Here is a 13787-nt window from a genome sequence, read left to right as displayed (position 1 = left end):
TGGTGTGAGAGGTTACAAGTATCTCGGGGTTTTCAGTTGATAATGATGGTGTGAGAGGTCATAGGTATTTCAGGGTCTTTAGTTGATCCTAGTTGTGTGTGAGAGGTTACAGGTATCTCGGGGTCTTCAGCTGATCCTGTTGGTGTGAGAGGTTATAGTTATTTCAGGGTCTTCAGTTGATCCTAGTTTGTGTGTGAGAGGTTACAGGTATCTCGGGGTCTTCAGTTGATCCTGTTGGTGTGTGATGTTATAGGTATCTGGAGGTCTTCGGTTGATCCTGGTGGTGTGTGATGTTACAGGTATCTCGGGGTCTTCAGTTGAACCTGGTGGAGTGTGATGTTACAGGTATCTCGGGGTCTTCAGTTGATCCTGGTGGTGTGAGAGGTTCTAGGTATTTCATGGTCTTCAGTTGATCCCAGTGGTGTGGGAGGTTACAAATGTCTCGTGGTCTTCAGTTGATCCTAGAGGTGGTGTGTGATGTTACAGATGTCTGGGTGTCTTCAGTCGATCCTGGTGGTGTGAGAGGTTACAAGTATCTCGGGGTCTTCATTTGATCCTGGTGGTGTGAGAGGTTACAGGTATCTCAGGGTCTACTGTTGATCCTGGTGGAGTGTGTGATGTTACAAGTATCTCGGGGTCTTCAGTTGATCCTTGTGGTGTGAGATCTTACAGTTATCTCGGGGTCTTCAGTTGAACCTGGTGTGTGAGAGGTTACAAGTATCGCAGGGTGTTCAGTTGAACCTGGTGGTGTGTGATGTTACAGGTACCTCAGGGTCTTCATTTGATCCTGGTGGTGTGAGAGGCTACAGGTATCTCGGGGTCTTCAGTTGATCCTGGTGTTGTGTGAGAGGTTACAGATATCTCGGGGTCTTCTGTTGATCCTGGTGGTGTATGATGTTACAGGTATCTCGGGGTCTTCATTTAATCCTGGTGGTGTGTGAGAGGTTACAGGTATCTCGGGGTCTTCAGTTGAACCTGGTGGAGTGTGATGTTACAGGTATCTGGGGGTCTTCAGTTGATCCTGGTGGTGTGAGAGGTTATAGGCATTTCAGGGTCTTTAGTTGTTCCTAGTGCTGTGTGGGATGTTACAAGTATCTCAGGGTCTTTAGTTGTTCCTAGTGGTGTGAGAGGTTATAGGTATTTCAGGGTCTTTAGTTGTTCCTAGTGGTGTGTGGGAGGTCACAAGTATCTCGGGGTCTTCAGTTGATCCTGGTGGTGTGAGAGGTTATATGTATTTCACGGCCTTCAGTTGATCCTAGTGGTGTGTGAGAAGTTACAGGTATCTCGGGGTCTTCATTTAATCCTGGTGGTGTGAGAGGTTATAGTTATTTCAGAGTCTTCAGTTGATCCTAGTGGTGTGTGAGAAGTTACAGGTATCTCGGGGTCTTCAGTTGATCCTGTTGGTGTGTGATGTTATAGGTATCTGGAGGTCTTCAGTTGATCCTGGTGGTGTGTGATGTTACAGGTATCTCGGGGTCTTCAGTTGAACCTGGTGGAGTGTGATGTTACAGGTATCTCGGGGTCTTCAGTTGATCCTGGTGGTGTGAGAGGTTATATGTATTTCACGGCCTTCAGTTGATCCTAGTGGTGTGTGAGAAGTTACAGGTATCTCGGGGTCTTCAGTTGATCCTAGTGGTGTGTGAGAGGTTACAGGTATCTCGGGGTCTTCAGTTGATCCTAGTGGTGTGTGAGAAGTTACAGGTATCTCGGGGTCTTCATTTAATCCTGGTGGTGTGAGAGGTTATAGTTATTTCAGAGTCTTCAGTTGATCCTAGTGGTGTGTGAGAAGTTACAGGTATCTCGGGGTCTTCAGTTGATCCTGTTGGTGTGTGATGTTATAGGTATCTGGAGGTCTTCAGTTGATCCTGGTGGTGTGTGATGTTACACGTATCTCGGGGTCTTCAGTTGAACCTGGTGGAGTGTGATGTTACAGGTATCTCGGGGTCTTCAGTTGATCCCAGTGGTGTGGGAGGTTACAAGTATCTCGGGGTCTTCAGTTGATCCTAGAGGTGGTGTGAGATGTTACAAATATCTCGGGGTCTTCAGTTGAACCTGGTGGTGTGTGATGTTACAGATGTCTGGGGGTCTTCAGTCGATCCTGGTGGTGTGTGATGTTACATGTATCTGGGGGTCTTCAGTTGATCCTGGTGGTGTTTGATGTTACAGGTATCTCGTGGTCTTCAGTTGATCCTGGTGGTATGTGATGTTACAGATATCTCGTGGTCTTCAGTTGATCCTGGTGGTGTGTTATGTTACTGGTATCTCGGGGTCTTCAGTTAATCCTAGTGGTGTGTGATGTTACAGGTATCTCGGGGTCTTCAGTTGATCCTAGTGGTGTGTTATGTTACAGGTATCTCGGAGTCTTCAGTTGATCCTAGTGGTGCGTGAGAGGTTACAAGTATCTTGGGGTCTTCAGTTGATCCTAGTGGTGTGTGATGTTACAGGCATCATACGTTTGGGATCAAGCATAGTCGAAAATTCTTAATACATGTCCTGGCACTTGGTTTATCTCCACACAGTCAGACACCCGTCTTGACAGCGCCAGACATAATCTTCTTCCGTACACACAGTCAGACACCCGTCTTCATAGTGTCGTACATAATCTTCTTCTGTACACAGTCAGACACCCGTCTTCACACAGTCAGACACCCCTCTTCACAGTCAGACACCCTCTTTTTCACACAGTCAGACACCCTTCTCGACACAGTCAGACACCCTTCTCCACACAGTCAGACACCCTTCTCCACACAGTCAGACCCCTTTCTCCACACAGTCAGACACACCCTTCTCCACACAATCAGACACCGTTCTCCACACAGTCAGACCACCACTATGTATACATATTTCGTGACCCTGGCCCATGTTGTTTCCAATACGTAATGTCATTACTACTCAGTTTGCCTGTAGGTATATATTGTCTTTCAATGTTATTCATTTAATTCAAAACGGATTTAACTGATATGAACATTTGATTAAAATCATCGGGTGCATGTGATTTGGTGCATCTGAAAATATCGTCATTACCTTGACCTATAGTTTGGCATGAAATGCATGTGGACCCTGTTTTTTGTAAATATCTCTTCATCCAATCACCCAATCGATCCCAAACTGTGCAAGTGGATGTTTTGTCAAACAACCTAATCACATTGTAAATCACCGATTTTATGCATTTGTATTAAAGAATCTGTCCATGTAACTGTCAACAAAATAAACAGCAGAACGCAGACTGCTTGCATAGGGAGGGAGCCAATGACCTGTAACAGCGGCAGTGTTGGGTCATAAAGGTCAACGTTCGTCAATGTAGGTCAGCTATCCACGTGACAGGTATAAAGAGGTGTCACAGGTCGTGAATAGGGTAAGGTGGGTGCCAACTGTTAACCATCATATGGAGTTTGTTTCTCTGAGTTGTTCAACAGTAACCACAAAACCCATTAGTGAGAATTAATCTGTAGGTTAAAATCTTTAAATTTGTAATGTTAATGTCATATTTTGTTTATGCAGTACCTAAGTGGAAATGCATTTAAAGAACACAGAAAGTATATTTACACTAAATCATTAATCGGACCACCTATGGTTAGAACTCAACAACTGTTAAAGCCCCGTTCCCTCGGACACAAGCACACACAATCATGCACACTCATTGAAGAAAAGATAGAATGAAGACAAAAGTGTTATGTTTTGATGTCGTTCACATTCCAAATTAAGCAATGCATTTCTAATAGCTTTAAGCATATAGATAGTTAATACTTATGTTTTCATGATAATTTTATGTGAAATGAGTGTTTCATGTTACACTATAAGTCGTGGGAATTAGTCAGTGCTGTCATTGTTAAAAGAAGTTATATTTCTTTGAGCATATCTGGCTGGATACTATTATTATCTGTAAATATAATAACAGAATTTAATTTCATCAAGTTCACTCCATTCTTCCACAGAGGAGTCATCAGTGTCCAGACGAATGACAACTGGATTAACTGTTTGCTCCTTCAAGCCATCTTTGAGCCAGTACTCTTTCTCCACCTTCTTGACATGTTCAACACATGCATGCCAGCGTGCAATGTCAATGTCACATATAGCAGTGTTGACAATGTGCTTGACATCATTCAACTTGAATGATTGATTTTTCCGGGCCACTGTACTTTTAAGGTCTCCCCAGATAAGTTCAATTGGGTTGAGATCACAGTGGTACGGTGGTAATCTCAAGACCTTATGGCCGTGTTGGCGTAGCATGTTGTCAATGTTATATGTGGGTGGAGGTTTGTTAGGTTTAATCAAAGAGTACAACTGTGGGTTAGTGGCCTTAATTGAAAATTGTATATTGTTATTTGTTAGCCATTGCTGCATATGTGACTTCTTTGTATTGGAAAAGTTGGGCACCTATTGTTTGGACCTCGAACACTGTGATAGGGAGCATTGTCCATGGCAACAAGACTTTTGTAAGGCAGAGCTGACAACAATTGTTCCTCAACATACTGTGTGAAAACCGTTGAGTTCATTTCTGTATGATAGTCCCTACCATCTGTGCTCTTTGACCGAAATACCAGATCACAGCCAGGTAGGAATCCACGGTGGGAACCAGCATGAAGAACGATTAAACGTTCACCTTTGCCTGTTGGTATTTTCCTACCATCACTGGGATCAGTGGGTAGCCACTGTCTGGCAGCATTATGGTTTGCATTGATCAAGGTCTCATCCAGATATATGGGTTCGAACCCATCCTCTCTTGCCTGTTTAATTTCTCTCAGATAGCTACACCTTATTTTCACAATATCAGATCTCTCACACATTACAAGTTTCTGGTTTGCTACCTTCTTGTACTTGTATTTAAATCTGAGCAGCAGTTTGCTTAGCATAAACCTAGAAACATTAATGTCGTGATCCTCTGCAAGGATGTGTTTTAACTGTCTTGTGGACAGGTGTTCATTTCTAGCAAATAGCCGGCGAATGACATCTCTGATGACCCTGATGTCAAAAGAATCTTACTTTGGATGCCTACCTTTTTGTACAAGGTTTTGATTATTGGTTGTTGGTATATTTTTCACAATTTTTAGCACGATGTTCTCTTTCATGCCAAGAGCAAAAGTTGTACGTTTCATGTAATCCGACACCTTATAAATCGGTTTGCTACGTTTGCTCTCTTTTTAAAAAAAATTCAACACATTTCTAATTAAACGTTTAGCATCATCTGAATAAGCTTTCATGATGACAGCTAGAAGTAGTCAATGTGAATAATCCAAACGGTCTATCACTGTGCAGTGCACAGGTAACTATCATGAACTGCACGTGCATTTACTTTTATGACCCAACACTGCTGCTGATACAGGTCATTGGTCCCCCTCCTCTGCAAGCAATCTGCGTTCTGCTGTTTATTTTGTTGACAGTTACATGGACAGATTCTTTAATACAAATGCATAAAATCGGTGATTTACAATGTGATTAGGTTGTCTGACAAAACATCCACTTGCACAGTTTGGGATCGATTGGATCATTGGATGAAGAGATATTTACAAAAAACGGGTCCACATGCATTTCATGCCAAACTATAGGTCAGACTACACACTAGCGGTCATTGACCCGTATATAATCGAACTCCGATAATTGACGGGAGAGCGACCGACAATGGTGACGCGTGTGCTCCATCAAGCCAACAGAGTAAACATGGAACACGCAGAACACGCGCGTAGGTAAGCGCTTTCTTGAAAGCGATCATGAATATGAACTGAAGGAATTTTTTTATTGGGCTTCAACTGTGATGTATATTTGTCATTGAGTAGTTTTGTATTAAATACTCGAGGACTACAGTTTCACGAATGTATGGCGAATACGTAATTCGCCTCATTACCTAAATGAACATATATGCCAGGAAACAAAGTCTGTAGTAGTTTCCAGTGGACAGTGATTACCAGCAACTCATTACTGTCGAACACGGCGACTTATGGGACTGAGTGTCCAGACTTGCGGATTTCATTGTACACTCACATCAGACACTGATCCGTGCAGGTCCCATTATTTGCAGGTCCCATTACTTGCAGGTCCGGATCCCATTACTTGCAGCATGTAGCCTACTTCCTCATGACAGAATGAAGCTCTGATACCGTGTGGCTGAAGGTTGGCGGCTGGAATTGCTTGTACCCTTCCGGGAAATCTGGAATTACTGAATAAAAGTGTGAATTACAATCTCTGAAATATGTTACATGAGGTTACTGTTACGTCAGTAGAATGTGTAAGTAGAGTTCTAAAATAGGCGACAACAAAACCGTCATGTGGACGTGGAATCAACCTCCATGTAACTCCCCCATATTGCTGCTAAATGTGACCAGGTGGTTGAAGGGTGACGGAGCTGACCATCACCCATACAGCCTGCAGATGGCATGCCCGTGACCAAGACTAACGGAACGCCTACACCTTGGGAACAATAGTTGCTTGAAACACTGTTCACCAACTGTAATGTGCAAATCAGCCCTGAAGACAGGTACACTCTTATCCAGCACTTGCATGACGAAACTTAACCAAACACACTCATAACCGGTCACAAGAGCAACCGTTCTGGTAATAATTCCTGTCACTCAAATCCTCATCAGAACAAACAAATATCCAAAATACTTCCAGGAAGCATTCCATCAACGGCAACATCCCAGTTTGCTCCTGAGCCTCGAACAGCCGCCAATGTAGACGTCCTCCCCGCCATACAGCAACTTCCGTCAGTCTCAGCGACCTTCCTGATGACGTCAGCAGTTGGCAGCGTGTCAGGAATGGTCCAGTTTTAGCCAGCAACATATACACACGGGTACGAGACAATTCCTGTTGTTGTATAAGTTTGGAAATGACATTCTACGGATTAAGAATGGCAACTATAGTGTATTTTATACTGACTAAAGCAAAAACAGAACTTAAATTTACATTTGGTAACAATTTACTTTCAAACTGAGAGGAATACACAAAAACTTGAACATGGACAATTCGGGAGGTATAGTCACCATGAGTGCACCACCAATCTGATTGTCACATCGTTCTCCAATAATAGTTGTTATGATTGCATGAAACAAATCGGCACCTGGTGTAACCACAGCTCGCACGGATGCTATCTGCTCCTACAACTGACCACCAAGGGTCGAATTCTCAGCATCGGAATGCTCTACCATTCCTGCGTCAGTTCCTGCAGTTTTTGAACAGGAGCATCTCCTACACGCAATTGACGTCCATGACAGTCAAAAGATATTCGACGGGGTTTATATCAGGGCTCCTTGGGGGCCATGGTGATTTGTTGATAATGTTGCATATAGGCGATGACGTTTCGAGAGAAGCCTCAAGGCCTGGCGTTGTCAGCCTTGTGTATTGGACGACTGGCAAGGGTATGGTTATCAAAATGTCACACGACGGCGAGATATACAGTAATTTCTGTTGACAACGTTGCGTGTCGCAGGTATTGTATTGAGATCAAACTTGCAGTCAGCCGAAACGCAACCGGGCACTATGACGGAGCACACACCAAAGTGTGCAGCAGGATCATCTCCTGGTGCCTCGTTACGACGTCTACATACGCGACAACGACCGCCTGTAACGTGCAATAGATAGCATCAGACTATCGCAACAGACTGATGTATCCTACGCCAGGTCCTGGAGTTGCGGTTTTCTCGGAGCCAGCAACAGGCCAGACGAGACGCTCCTGCCGTCTGTTTGGTAGGGACATCTGATCGGACGACGTATCCCCGGACCAACAGCCCGTAGCTTTCTTCTCTAATGGTGGAAGCACTTTGACATGGGTTTTGGGATTCCGTCTAGCCAAACGATTGAGGACTCCTCGGTCATCACGGCCATTTCCTCAGACTTCCAGTTTTGGACTACCTATTACTTTACCGGTGGCCATGAACTTCCTCACAAGTCGACCAACAGCGTGGGGTGTTCAAGACGTGTGACAAGACATGCCTGCAGCACGTCAACAGCCTGCCATCGCGTAGCTTTTCGTTCACTTTTAATTCATTTTAGTATTGTCGTCTTTTTAATCACTTCTGAAACCTGCGACGCGTATATTGTAATTAGGAAATATATATCAGAATGCGCTTGGCGGTTTCCCGGCATGCAGCACTTAGGCTTTGGGACATTGTGGTGAAGCACGTGCTTGACGTGTTCGTTCATTATGTTAGGATGTGAGCCCCTCTTTAGACAAGCACTTTAAATATTGCTACTGGATTCAGATTTCCTCAGACATCCAACAACCAAGCCCAACGCACACACTCACTCACTCACACACTCACCTCAACAGATTGCGAAACACTCGTCATTAGGTTTGCTTTGTGCATATATTTGTGCATGTGCGTCCGTGCGTGCGCGTGAAAGCCTAATTATGGATGTAAGAGTGTGCGTTTGTATGTATGTGTAGATTTGTTTTTTGTGTGTGTGTTTGGGGTTCATGTTGTGTATGTGTAAATGTGAATAGCTATGTTTCTATGAACATGTTATCGTCGTGTAGGACTGATTTATACATGTACAAACTATTCATATGACTAGTAACTGTATTGTATGGAATCCGAGAAGGGACATTGTCGCGTTGTCGTATTGTCGCCCTCTCGAAAACAAATAAAATGAGGCAAAATAAACAAAAACGCGACACGCGACAACGCGAGAACGCGACATTTCGCTCATTTGTCGCATTGTCGCGATGTCGCGTGTCGCGTTTTGAATAATATTTTTCTATTCCTCCAATGGGCGACACGCGACATAGCGTCAATTTTCAAGGTCAAAATATATCGCGTTGTCGCGTGTCGCCCTATCTAAGATACGTAAAAAGAAGCCTAAAAATTGACTAAAACGCGACACGCGACATCGCGACAATGCGACAAATGGGCGAAATGTCGCGTTGTAGCGATGTCGCGTGTCGCGTTTTGGTTAATTTTGCCTCATTTTGCTTGTATTTGAGAGGGCAACAACGCGACAATGCGACAAAGCGACAATGTCCCTTCCAGGATTCCATAGTATTGCCTATAACGTCACTGGTACAGAAACCTGGCCACAGGAAGACATGAGCATCTGATGTTTCACCTGACACAAGATATACCTGACACAAGCTATGCCTGACACAACATATACCTGACACAAAGCATACCTGCCACACCGTATACCTGAAACAATGTATACCTGACACAAGCTTTACCTGCCACACCGTATACCTGACACAACATATACCTGACACACCGTATACCTGACACAAGCTATGCCTGACACAACATATACCTGACAGAACCTATGCCTGACACAACATGTACCTGACACAACGTGCACCTGACACAACATGTACCTGACACAACATGTACCTGACACAACATATACCTGAGACAACCTATACCTGACACAACATGTACCTGACACAACATATACCTAACACAACGTACACCTGACACAACGTATACATGACACAACGTATACTGAGACAACATATACCTGACACAACGTACACCTGACACTACCTATACCTCACACAACGTATACCTGACAAAACATACACCTGAGAGAACCTATACCTCACACAACGTATACCTGATAGAACCTATACCTGACACAAAGTATACTGCCACAACGTATACCTGACACAACGTATACTGAGACAACATATACCTGACAGAACCTATGCCTGACACAACGTACACTTGACACTACCTATACTTGACACAACGTATACCTGACAGAACCTATGCTTGTCACAACGTATGTACCTGACATAACATATACCTGACACAACGTGTACCTGACACAACATATACCTGACACAACCTGTACCTTGCACAACATATACCTCACACAACGTATACCTCACAGAACCTATACCTGACCTATCCTATACCTGACACAACCTATACCTGACAAATCTTATGCCCAACACAACGTATACCTGGCGCAACGTATGCCTGACATAAGCTAAACTGACACAACATGTACCTGCCAGTCTCGATGGACGTTCACTGAGATAGCAATTCAAGTGTTTTACATATACATGCTCCACGTGGTTACCCTGAAACGACACCACAATCTATAATCTGAGCAACACGAAGCTTGAAACAGGATATACTGCATTCATCAGTCGGTAATTCCATCCTCAGCTCTCGGGCTCACAATACTGAAACAGGTAACTCTCCCCAACTTAGACCCACTATCACTGATACAGGTAACACTCCCCGACTTAGACCCACTATAACTGATACAAGTAACACTCCCCGACTTAGACCCACTATCACTGATACAGGTAACACTCCCCGACTTAGACCCACTAAAACTGATACAAGTAACACTCCCCGACTTAGACCCACTATAACTGATACAGGTAACGCTCCCCAACTTAGACCCACAATACTGATACAGGTAACACTCCCCGACTTAGACCCACTATCTGATACAGGTAACACTCCCCGACTTACAGGATACAGGTACACTCCCCGACTTAGACCCACTATCACTGATACAGGTATAACACTCCCCGACTTAGACCCACTATCACTGATACATGGCAATCCTCCTCGACTTAGACCCACTATCACTGATACAAGTAACACTCTCCGACTTAGACCCACAATACTGATACAGGTAACACTCCCCGACTTAGACCCACAATACTGATACAGGTAACACTCCCCGACTTAGACCCACAATACTGATACAGGTAACACTCCCCGACTTAGACCCACTATCACTGATACAGGTAACACTCCCCGACTTAGACCCACTATCACTGATACAGGTATAACACTCCCCGACTTAGACCCACTATCACTGATACATGGCAATCCTCCTCGACTTAGACCCACTATCACTGATACAAGTAGACCCACAATACTGATACAGGTCACTCCCCGACTTAGACCCACAATACTGATACAGGTAACACTCCCCGACTTAGACCCACTATCACTGATACAGGTAACACTCCCCGACTTAGACCCACTATTACTGATACAAGTAACACTCTCCGAGTTAGACCCACAATACTGATACAGGTAACACTCCCCGACCTAGACCCACAATACTGATACAGGTAACACTCCCCGACTTAGACCCACTATAACTGATACAGGTAACACTCCCCGACTTAGACCCACTATCACTGATACAGGTATAACACTCCCCGACTTAGATCCACTATCACTGATACATGTCAACCCTCCTCGACTTAGACCCGCTATCACTGATACAGGTAACACTCCCCGACTTAGACCCACGATCACTGACACAGGTATCACTCCCCGACTTAGACCCACAATACTGATACGGATAACACTCCCCGACTTAGACCCACAATACTGAAACAGGTAACACTCCCCGACTTAGACCCACTATTACTGATACAGGTAACTCTCCCCGACTTAGACCCACTATCACTGATACAGGTAACACTCCCCGACTTAGACCCACTATCACTGATACAGGTAACACTCCCCGACTTAGACCCACTATTACTGATACAGGTAACACTCCCTGACTTAGACCCACTATACTGATAAATGTTTACTTAAGTATGATGTTCGAAACATTTCGACTCTACAGCCCCCAATCCCAGCCCCCAAGTACCCAATACCCAACTAGCAGTCAAGGGCCCAGTTCCTCGCTTCAAGTCCCGGGACCCCAGTCTTTATGTCCCAGATCCGAATCCCAATCTGACAGCCCCAGCTCCACCCCCACCCCCACCCCTGCAATGATGAAGCCCTACATGAAGCAAGTCTAGATTCCTTCAGGGTCTGAATTTCCCATCTGACTGGGGCTCTTTTTCAATTTGAATGGGTTTCCCTGTTTCCCTGCATAACAACTTTTCCAGTGCTGGGTTTAACGGGGTATTTGCTGCCAGGTACTGTACTGACATTCAACATCCTATTCCCGATTGAGAGTTCTTTTGCTATTCATGGTTCTCATATGAAGACTGTTGTAGACTACAGCGAGCAGGTTCTGTAGTACTACAGCCACATCCTTCAGTCTTAATTCCCATCTATCTACAGTCAGAGTCTGTATTTTCCAATATCTCACCATACGCCAACTGGTTGTCCTTGTACAGCTGTAGCTGTCCTTGTGTAAAGTATACAAAGTACAGTAACTACCTCGTGTAAAGTATACAACGTACAGTAACTACCTCGTGTAAAGTATACAAAGTACAGTAACTACCTCGTGTAAAGTATACAAGGTACAGTAACTACCTCGTGTAAAGTATACAAAGTACAGTAACTACCTCGTGTAAAGTATACAACGTACAGTAACTACCTCGTGTAAAGTATACAAGGTACAGTAACTACCTCGTGTAAAGTATACAACGTACAGTAACTACCTCGTGTAAAGTATACAACGTACAGTAACTACCTCGTGTAAAGTATACAAGGTACAGTAACTACCTCGTGTAAAGTATACAAAGTACAGTAACTACCTCGTGTAAAGTATACAACGTACAGTAACTACCTCGTGTAAAGTATACAACGTACAGTAACTACCTCGTGTAAAGTATACAACGTACAGTAACTACCTCGTGTAAAGTATACAAGGTACAGTAACTACCTCGTGTAAAGTATACAAAGTACAATAACTACCTCGTGTAAAGTATACAACGTACAGTAACTACCTCGTGTAAAGTATACAAAGTACAGTAACTACCTCGTGTAAAGTATACAACGTACAATAACTACCTCGTGTAAAGTATACAACGTACAGTAACTACCTCGTGTAAAGTATACAACGTACAGTAACTACCTCGTGTAAAGTATACAACGTACAGTAACTACCTCGTGTAAAGTATACAAGGTACAGTAACTACCTCGTGTAAAGTATACAAAGTACAGTAACTACCTCGTGTAAAGTATACAACGAACAGTAACTACCTCGTGTAAAGTATACAACGTACAGTAACTACCTCGTGTAAAGTATACAACGTACAGTAACTACCTCGTGTAAAGTATACAACGTACAGTAACTACCTCGTGTAAAGTATACAACGTACAGTAACTACCTCGTGTAAAGTATACAACGTACAGTAACTACCTCGTGTAAAGTATACAACGTACAGTAACTACCTCGTGTAAAGTATACAACGTACAGTAACTACCTCGTGTAAAGTATACAACGTACAGTAACTACCTCGTGTAAAGTATACAACGTACAGTAACTACCTCGTGTAAAGTATACAAGGTACAGTAACTACCTCGTGTAAAGTATACAAAGTACAGTAACTACCTCGTGTAAAGTATACAACGTACAGTAACTACCTCGTGTAAAGTATACAACGTACAGTAACTACCTCGTGTAAAGTATACAACGTACAGTAACTACCTCGTGTAAAGTATACAACGTACAGTAACTACCTCGTGTAAAGTATACAACGTACAGTAACTACCTCGTGTAAAGTATACAACGTACAGTAACTACCTCGTGTAAAGTATACAACGTACAGTAACTACCTCGTGTAAAGTATACAACGTACAGTAACTACCTCGTGTAAAGTATATACAAGGTACAGTAACTACCTCGTGTAAAGTATACAAAGTACAGTAACTACCTCGTGTAAAGTATACAACGAACAGTAACTACCTCGTGTAAAGTATACAACGTACAGTAACTACCTCGTGTAAAGTATACAACGTACAGTAACTACCTCGTGTAAAGTATACAACGTACAGTAACTACCTCGTGTAAAGTATACAACGTACAGTAACTACCTCGTGTAAAGTATACAACGTACAGTAACTACCTCGTGTAAAGTATACAACGTACAGTAACTACCTCGTGTAAAGTATACAACGTACAGTAACTACCTCGTGTAAAGT

This window comes from Haliotis rubra, unplaced genomic scaffold, assembly GCF_003918875.1.
Source record: "Haliotis rubra isolate DU_JTF1 unplaced genomic scaffold, ASM391887v1 Scf942, whole genome shotgun sequence".
Lineage (NCBI taxonomy): Eukaryota > Metazoa > Mollusca > Gastropoda > Lepetellida > Haliotidae > Haliotis > Haliotis rubra.
Note: the sequence above shows the minus strand (reverse complement) of the source record.